The 9,390-nt window shown below is 46.6% G+C and overlaps 2 long non-coding RNA genes across 3 annotated transcripts in view; both read left to right on the top strand.

Annotated features, from left to right (window-relative positions):
• Nucleotides 1–2,398, top strand: part of LOC104857384 — a 40,855-nt gene extending 38,457 nt beyond the window's left edge. For both annotated transcript variants that reach the window (XR_778840.2, XR_778839.2), the window contains 2 exons: nt 1,637–1,822; nt 2,358–2,398. This is a non-coding gene — a long non-coding RNA (uncharacterized LOC104857384). The remainder of the gene's footprint in view (nt 1–1,636; nt 1,823–2,357) is intronic.
• A 28-nt stretch (nt 2,399–2,426) lies between these two features.
• LOC104857383 overlaps nt 2,427–9,390 on the top strand; it is a 34,071-nt gene continuing 27,107 nt past the window's right edge. Inside the window, exon 1 of the long non-coding RNA XR_778838.2 lies at nt 2,427–2,464. This is a non-coding gene — a long non-coding RNA (uncharacterized LOC104857383). The remainder of the gene's footprint in view (nt 2,465–9,390) is intronic.

The following is a 9,390-nucleotide window of genomic DNA, read 5'->3' as shown; positions in this document are numbered from 1 at the left end:
TTTTTTTTTTTTTTTTTTTTTTTTTTTTTGGTACCGGGGATTGAACTCGGGTCCTTGTGCTTGCAAGGCAGGCCACCGAGCCGCTGAGCTACATCCCCGGCCCCTCTTCTGTTTCTTAGGTATTGCGAATAATGCTGCTGTGAGTGTAGATGTGCAAATATAACTTCAGGATCATGCTTCAATTCTTTCTACAGAAGTGGGAGTGATAGATCATATGGTAATTTTATGTGTGTAGGTGTGTGCTGGGGATCGAGCCCAGGACTCACATGCTAGGCAAACACTCTACCCCCTCAGCTACCTCCCCAGTCTCTATGTTTTAATATTTGAGGACCCACCTTACTGTTTCTAGTGTGCTGTACCATTTTACATTCCCACCAACAAAGCTCAAGGGTTGTAATTTCTGTACATCTGTGCCAAAAGAATAAAATACTTAGCAAGAAAAATGAAGGAATTATACCCTGAAAACTACAAAACATTGCTTCTACCTGAGGCTGGAGAGAGGTAGGAAGGAGGGCTGGACCCTCTCCACTTGCTCATGGGTGGCGTGGGCTTAGAAGGGCCCGCATTTCGAGCCAGGTGGTGGCCGTCCGGCTCGAGGAGACTCTTGCTTGCTGTGCCCACCTGGCGTGGGTGCTTTGTGTGTCAGGCAGAGATGCCTCTGGGGCAGTGACTGTCCCGAGAGTGTCCAGCGGGGCCTGTCTACTCCTGGACCTGTGCGCAGGGAGCATCGGCCACAGGTGAGGACGTGTCTGGAGACCCCTGAGTGGGAGAGGGTCTAAGGGTGAACGGCCTCCATGGCTTCCTCTCCCTCAGGCTCCTCAGGAACCACTGCTCTTCACCCTTCCGTCCTTGCTCATCAATGGACAGCAGGCTAAGGGCAGATTGTGTTTCAGGTTTCTCCATTCTGTAGACGGAGAACCGAGACCACAAAGGTCAAGGGACTCGCTCCATCCATGTGGAGCTATGGCCAGGAAGTAGCATTGACTGGACCCCAAGAGGGGTCTTTCCGGATCTGTTACTTACCCTGGATCTTCCACTGCCATCCTCCAACACACAGTTCCCTATGCCCCACTCTGCGTGAGGAGTCTGGGGGGCGACACAGGAAAACAGGATGTGGTTCCTGCAGCCAGAGAGGTCACAGGGAGGGCAGGAGAAGGTTCTCAGACTATAGTCACAGCAATAGGAAAATACCACAGAAGCCCACAAAGCAGGGGTGCTAGGGTGTGGGTAGGAACAGAGCTCAGGTATAGGTAGGATCTCATGTTGGGGAGGGTATTCTTTAAAGGAAATGGAGGCCGGAGGTAAACATTTTAGGCTCAGTGGATCAGAAGCTCTGGGTCACTACTAAGCTCTGTCCCTGAGGCGTAAAAGCAGCCAAAGACAAGAGTATGAGCAGGGGACCCTGGCTGTGCTCTAGCAAAGCCTAATTTCCAAAGACCAGAAGCTGGCTGGCTCCCCAGGGCCCCAGTATGCTGGCCCAGCAACACCAGTGCAGAGGCTAAAAGCTGTGGGCCTCTGGCCTGCAGAGAGCTCCCACACAGGGCTCCAAGAACCAAGCCGAAATGGAGTGGGTCTGCTGGAGCTCCTGCTTAAGTCACATTGCGAGCCAAAATGAGTTGTTTGTCTGATCTTCCAGGAAATCAAGGCGGAGATCACAGCCGTATGCTCCAGAGGCCAACTTAGCATCTCTGCGTCAGTCAGCGTAGTCCTCTGATGGTGACTGAGCCGCTTCCTGCCTCTGACTGTGATGTATCTCACAGGCTCTGCGACTTGGAGTTTGGTGCCATAGGACATGCAATTGCTTATGAAAGGTACACGACAGGTAGGTGCCCTGGCAGAGACAGACGTGGTGACCTCAGTCAGGGTGGTCCCTTGTCCCCAAAGCACTCTGTGACTTTGAAATTGGGAGCATCCCACAAAGCACAGGCCAGGCTCTGTCATACTGGGCTGTGCTCTGCAGGAGAGCACTTGGCTGTGTTTTTGTAAACAAGAGGCCAGACAGTGATGCACTGTGTCTGTTGTAGATTACAGGTCTGACAGCATCCAGCGCTAAAGGTTCGTGCTGTTCATTAATATTGGCACGAATTCATTTGTAAGCAGGCACACTAGGGAAACAGTGAGGGAACTTGTTCTCCTGTCTGCTCAGAAGACAAGTGGGTCCCTCTCCCCGTTAGTTCGAACTTTTGCTCTTGGGCCGATTTTTTCCTTTATTGGGTTAGTTTGGAGATGAAGACGGGACGCTGGCCCTTCCCCTTGCTAAAGCAGCACGAGCAGAAATGCTAGGAGCAGCTTTACTTCTCCAGTCAGGCATCCATTCTGATGTTTGTCTCTTGTTTTTGTTTTGCTTTTTGAGACAGGATCTCACCGTGTAGGCAGGCTGGCCTTTAACTCACTGTGTATCCCAGGCTGGCCTTGAACTCCCAGAGATATTCCTGTTTCAGCCTCCCAAGTGATGGAAATCCAGGTAGGTGGTCCACACCTAACTCTGATTTTGCTTTACATAGAGTGTATGTAAAATGAATCTTTATAGAATGCATTATTTCACAGGCTTTGCAAATACCAAGGCCAGTTTCAGGGGGCCTGGGTGGGGAGCAGACATCCTACCCACAATGCACTTGGACACTGCCATGAAATAACTAAATCCCCCACCATGCAGAGCAAACTCGGATCTGTCTGGCTGCCACCAACAGCAATTAGGGCAGGGGCCTGAAGTTTTGTTTTCAGAAGGAAAAATTTTTTTTTCTCACTGAGTTTATTGGTACATTTTAGGTCTACAGTGCAGTTACATTCATCATTGGAATCTTGTACCTTTCTATGACAGGTCTTGGTTCTCAGTTTTTCCCCATATCCCTGCTCTCCCTTCACCCCCTCAGAAGGAAAATTCTTGCTTGTCAACTCTCCTCCTACCCCCAGTGTCAGCTGAGGTGAGGTTCCTGTGCTTTTATGACCAAAAACATCGATTTCCAACACAGCATGTTTTTTTTTAAATAATGTTTTTATTTTATGAAAAAATATAACAGACTTTCATAGCAAAATAAGAGAATAACAATAGCTGATACAGTGTGTATCATCTTCAAAGTAGTTAGAGTACAAGACATAGACAAAAAAGATTCTCTCTTACAAAGAAGAAACAAACAGATAACAGCACAAAGCTTTCTCCTTTGCACGAAAAGCATTTTGTATATAAACTGTGAACACATCCTGCTGTGGTTGGGTGGGTGGATTATGATTCACAGTCTCTTCCCCATTGCTGCCCCAGCTCTGGGAGAGACGGCTTCTCTTGCAGGTCTTGTGCAGTAAGAGCTCAATGAATGTGTGTGGTGACAACTGATTAACACGTTTCTAGCTGTGACTAACAACTGGGGGCAAGGGAAGGTGGAAGACCATCGAGTTCACCCAGAATTTTTCAGTCTCATCCTCATTCTGCCCTTTTTTAGCTTCATGACTCAGAAAGGTTGCTCAGTCTCTGAGCTTCTGTTCTTCACCTACAAAATGTGAGGTAGAAATTCGATGAACATGATCTAAATTCACTCACGTGGCAAATACTTTGGTGTTCATGCCGTGAAAGAACCTTATGGTGGAAAACAAGACGAGTTGTTTAACAACTAGGGATGTGGCCCTCTTTATCTCTGCTGTGTGAACTCAGCTCTTTTGAGGGGAAGGATATTCCTAGGCATGTTGGAGACTAGTGATGTGGCCGTGAGTACACACGTTTATTTTTGCTTTATCTTCCTGGATGACGTGGCAAATCAGAGCCAGGATGGGCATGTCTCCAGGCTGGGGCTGTGAGGTCCCTGAGGCTGAATTACAAAACCTGTCCTACCCTTTCAAAATAAGTGTGCTGGTTCACCGACTCCTGTCACAGAAGAATTTTCAGGACACCTCCATAGAGAGACACGAGAAGGAAGGGTTTATAGGACTCACGAGAAAAATGGAGCACACATTACAAGCCGGAGTGGGCTGTGTGAATGCAAGACGGGAGATCTGGGATGTGCGTTCTCACTCATGTACGTGTGTTTGGAGTTGAGATCCGCTGCCTCCCTGGGGTGGAGGAAGGCAGTTTGCAGGTGGAAAGGACAGGTGAAGAGCCTTGATTCAAAGGCTTATTGTAAAACGAACTTTAGAATTTTAAAAAAAGGCTCAAGTAACTTTTGTGTCTTGAGGCTACAATTTTTCTTAATTTTAAAATCTCAATTTTCTTGCCTACTTTTTATTAGTTTTTATTTCTTCTATCCTACCCTGGGCCCAGATCACCCCCATACACATTTCCTGAATGAATGGCCACTCAACCCAACCCATTTCTCCAGCTGGGGAGCTGCTGTGGCTTCACACAGGCAATTGGCTGAGGCCTGGCTTGAAACTGCTGCACCTGTGTGCAAACCCCCTGTCCCTCTTACAGTGTTTACGACTCCACATCTAGGTCTGGACCACATCACGGGTTCTGTGGATCAGCCACATGACCACCCTAGAAATTAGACTAGAAATGTCCAGGCTCTGACTTTCCAGGGACATGTTAAGGCTGCGCTTCTAGGAACTGGTTCTGTAACAAAAAACCTCAAGCATGGTTGCTGGGGGCTGGCAGGGAGCAGGTGCTGGGCTGTTGTTTACCTGGCAGAGTTTCGGTTTTGCAAACTGGAAAAATTGTGGGGATTTATGGTACAGTATAAATAGACTTAATCCCTTTAAAGACACTTTAAAGGTAGACTTTATGTCAGATATATAGTAGCATCAAGTTTTTAAAAAGTAGCCCTTAAAGTTTCTGCATGTACCAAGGAGGGTGAAATCACCTTGGGATAAAGATATTACGGTGTTCGTTTGTTTCTGGTACTGGACATTGAACTCAGGGGTGCTCTACTACTGAGCTACATCTCAACCCTTTTTGTTTTCTATTTTGAGACTCAGTCTCACTAAGTTGCCCAGGATGGCCTTAAACTTGAAATCCTCTTGCCCACTGAGCTATATCCTTGGCCCTGCGTTTTCTTTTTGACAGATTGTAGAGAAAGACTGAGGGTGTCCTTATCACTTTAGAAATTCTTCTAAATTTAAGCACATATATGTGAGATCAAATAGGAACAAAATCTTTTCCAAATACTTCATACAATAAAGTGGAAAACAGCTTAGGAGATGAATGTTCACACTAGGAAATGGTACATGGAAGGTACTTTTGCACAAAGCACTCAGACCCCATTGAAGGCAGAACTCTTCTCCAAAGGCAAATCTAAGTAACTGCACTGACAGCCCCCATGGGGCCTGGGCTTCGCACAGTTTCACCCTCTGTAGCCACCACTGTCGCTTCCTAGGCTCTCAGTACCGTGGCCTGCACTGAGGCTCTTGCCCTGATCCCTGTCTGACTTCTGTTCCTAGTGCCTGTCTCTACCCTGAGAAATGACTAAGCTCTGAGCAGTAAGCCTGGGAGTGGACAGGCTGGCTTTAACCACAAGAGCAATCTGCAGGGACCGCCCCGTGGGACGCAGTGTCTGGAGGAGGTCAGGGAGCTGCAGGGCTGACTGGGAGTGAGGAGGCCAGGCCGCCACCCCCCGCTTAGCACTTGGGCAGTGTCACCCGTCACGCAGCCCTAAAGTGTGTGGTGCTGGCTACATGGCAAACCCCTCCCACATGTGTCGTTTGCCATTGGAGGAGGACAGGCATGTCAGCCCTTCCTTGAATGCAGGACACAAGGTTCCCAACATGGATGGTGCTTGCAGTCACATTGTCGTAAAAAAACGACACTGGTGGCCTGGTCTCCAGTCCTCAGTCCTGGGGGTACCGTCCTCTGCCCCAGGGACTTGGTCTATCACTGTGTGACCCTAACTTGCACCTCTGCTGAGAGCCACAGCTCTACCTCTCTGGCTTTACACTTTGCATTAGTTGCTAGATATTTCCTCTGTGCGACCCAGTAATGCCAAATATCTAAATTGTGAACCTTACACGAAACCCTGTTTCGCTCTTTCGATCTCCTCCCTTCGCTTGTGGTTTGTTCTGCCTGCTGGTTGGGTGTGCAGCCCTGCGTTCATCCCTCATTTCTCCTGGCTTCTGGAAAGCCACCGGGTCCCTGAGGTCCCTACCGAGTTCTGGATATCGGATCCGGGTGTAGAGCGGAAGTACTGTGCCCTGCACAAATGCTCCTCAAACACATCGCTCCCGCGAGATAGCTGTCCGGTTCCTGAGGGATGAGGACGCAGAGGGCAGGGGCCAGTCTGAGCCCCGCGGAGGCGGAGCCTGGCCTGCTTTGCTTCCCTGCTCCATGCCCAGCCTGTAGTCCTGGCAGTCAAATTGTTGAGTTGACAGCTGTATGTATTTTCTCTCTCAGCGAAGTCTCTCTCATTTAACACATACGTGTGTAGCATTCACCATTTAAGTAACACAGTTTTAAGCATTTCAGAAACATTAATTTATTTATGAAAGCTGCCTCGCCCTCCCCAAAGGCTGTCACCCTTCACGTCTCCTCCACCAGGTGTGACGCTCGTGTCCTAACCCACAGCAAGGGACAATGTGGCTTCTTTCAACTTTTGCTGTCTTACTCTTTAGCTCCCAACTATCGCTCGGACTCTAGTGGATTTCATTGTCTTTTCATGTGTCTGTGGATCTCTTTCCACAGTGCCATTCATATTGGTTGCACTTTTCCTGCTGAGTTGTTAATCATGTTTCTCATCAGCTTGTAAGAGCTTTTTGTACATTAAAATAGTAACCCATTTCCGTCGTATGCTTTTATTTTATTACTATTTTAGGTCTACTGTCATTGACTTTATGATAAGCTTTGTCTTATATTTAAAATGTTCAATACATATTATCAAATATGTCTAGCTTTGTTTGTTTGTTTGTTTGTTTTGAGACAGGGTCTTGCTATGTAGTTCATGTTGGCCTTGAACTCACTATGTAGTCCCGGCTGGCCTCATACTCCCAATGATCCTCCTGCCTCAGCCTCCTAAGTGCTGGGATTGCAGACATGCACCACCACACCCAGTCTCTACCTTTCGTTTTGTAGTTTCCAGGCTTCTATTGTCCATCTAGTTGCCTGGTTAATGAATGGAATGGACTGTGATCACAATGGCTGTGAAACCACTTCTACAGTTGTGGAATAAACCTTTCTTGTTCATTGTCCTTTGTAATGAAGATGTCTCTAAGCAATTTCTTTTTTATAATTTTGACCACCTAATCATGAGTGAGATTAATCTATTATAGTAATAATGACTAATTACAAATCCATACTTTTTAGAAGATTTTTGTATTAAAATGATATTGGCTTCAAAACATGAGTCTAAAAGATTTTTCTATGGCTTGGAGTAGCCGAACTTACTTGTTTTGTTTTGTTTTTGTTTTTGTTTTTGAGGGAGGGTGTCACTTATAGTTCAGGCTGTCCTTGAACTCATGATGTAGCCCACGCTGGCTTTGAACTCACAGATCTTCCTGCCTCAGTCTTCTGAGTGCTGGGATTACAGGCGTGCACCACCACGCTTAGCTCTGAACTTGCATTTCTAATGCATCCTCAGGTATGAGGCTGCCACCAGCCCTTGGACACACTTTAAATGGCAAGGGGTTCACTAACTTCAAGCTGCAGTCATCGGACCTGCAGAGGCATTGAAATTCGGCTGAGGCCAGGTACCCCTGAGGTCTTCCCAATAATAAATCTCCAATCACCTTTCCATTGCTTCTAGAATAATTGGTCCACTGGTGCTTCTAGCCTCTTTTTGGGTCAGTTTTAATGATTTATATTTTCTCATCAAATCATACATTTCTCATAGATTTTCATCTTCACTGCCACACATGTGTAGAGTGAGTCCTTGAAACTTCAATTTCCCATGTGCCTGTGGTTCTCATTCTTTTCTTAGCCTTAATCTCTACTATTTTATTTTCTTTTTACCTCTAAACTTACAAATTGTTTATAAAACTTTCACCATTATTTTAAGATTAACATATTTATCCTTCCTGCTGTTCTTTACTTATTTTCTATTTCATTAATTCCCACCTTTGCATTTATTAATTCCAACCTCCTGTCTTATTTTTCTAAATTCTTCAGATGACTACTTAATTCCTGAATTTTTTGTTTTATTTTTTGAATTGTGAAAGGGTTTGAGGGCTCTAAATGTGCTCTAACTAGTACTTTCAGAGGGTCTCAACGGGAGGTGGTTTCTCTTAGGGAGGTAATACATCAATTCTTTTTCATCCCCTTTCCTCCATCTCTTGGTCCTCTGCCCATTTGCAAAAGTACATCTATGTGATTTTTTAATTACTTTTTTAAACTGGTGCATGTTTGTAGCATACACTGACTGAATTCCTCGTGAAGAGTTGGCTCTTGCACATAACACATCTCAATTCCGTTTTCATCCCCTTTCCCTCCCTGCCCCTCCACCTCCTTGGAAGTGGTCTGTCTGTCCATCAGCAGATGAATGCATAGAGAAAGGCTGGTGTCTGCACACAGCAGAGTACTTCCTGTCTCTCCTCCGGGGGTCACTTTGGTTCCTTAAATCTGCCGAGCTCACCTTGGACCCGCGCCCTCCACCCAGATACTCCTCCTGCCTGTCTCCCTTCTCCTAGGGTCCCTCTCCGGTGGTCCCTTCCTGCCCACCCTGCCTACGGAGACCCCCACTTCTCACTGTCCTCGTTCAGAAACTCAGCCTCATGTTTCCCTTCAGAGTCTTTGGAACAACGCGAAACCATTTCATTCGTTGTAGGCTTAGTTGGTTTTCCCTTGCAGCTTAATGCTTTCCTCTTCTCCTTTTTTCCTTGAATGAAGTTGGATCGGCATCCACAGGACAGAACATCCTCCTGTAGCCATCTCCCTGCAGCAGCTGCTCAAATACATGTATTTGTTGAACAAATGGAAAAATGACAAGCAACAGAACACAAGTCCTGTTGTGAAAGATGTCATGATGTCATCCGTGGGTATTGAGTTCTTCTCAACCTTTGCCTTGGTCCAACTCTAAGGTCGTGCTTAGTGGCAAACCCCATATCTCTCTCTTGTCCAGCTGGGGCGGAAGGCAGGTGAGATGTCCCCTGGTGGAGGAGAGGGGTGCGCAAGGGACTGTGGATGTGACCTGAGGAAGGGCTAGCAGAGAAGGAAACAGGCCTTCCTTCTCTCCTCGGTCTCTCCACGGCATCTCATTTCACCCTCTCCGCGGCCTAGGAGTTTGCTGTTTTTACCCCAAGTTCGGAGTAACAGAGGAGCGTGGCCTTTTATAGAAGGTCAGCCTGGGTTCAAAGTTCCCTCCAGTCACCCACTGTAGGCCCTCGGACAACGAGAAGATATAGGGAGAATACCAAAGTGTTCTCTCCTATTCCTTCTCCCTGCACAATACCGTGATGCCAGACACGTGGGGCTCTTTCCTTTCTTTTCTTTTCTTTTTGTTTCTTTCTTTCTTTCTTTTTCTTTTTTTTTTTTTTTTTTTTTTT

The sequence above is a fragment of the Fukomys damarensis genome, unplaced genomic scaffold, assembly GCF_012274545.1.
Source record: "Fukomys damarensis isolate Sample0158 unplaced genomic scaffold, DMR_v1.0_HiC HiC_scaffold_37, whole genome shotgun sequence".
Classification (NCBI taxonomy): domain Eukaryota; kingdom Metazoa; phylum Chordata; class Mammalia; order Rodentia; family Bathyergidae; genus Fukomys; species Fukomys damarensis.
The sequence above is the reverse complement of the archived record's forward strand: the minus strand, read 5'-3'. Positions and strand labels throughout refer to the sequence as shown.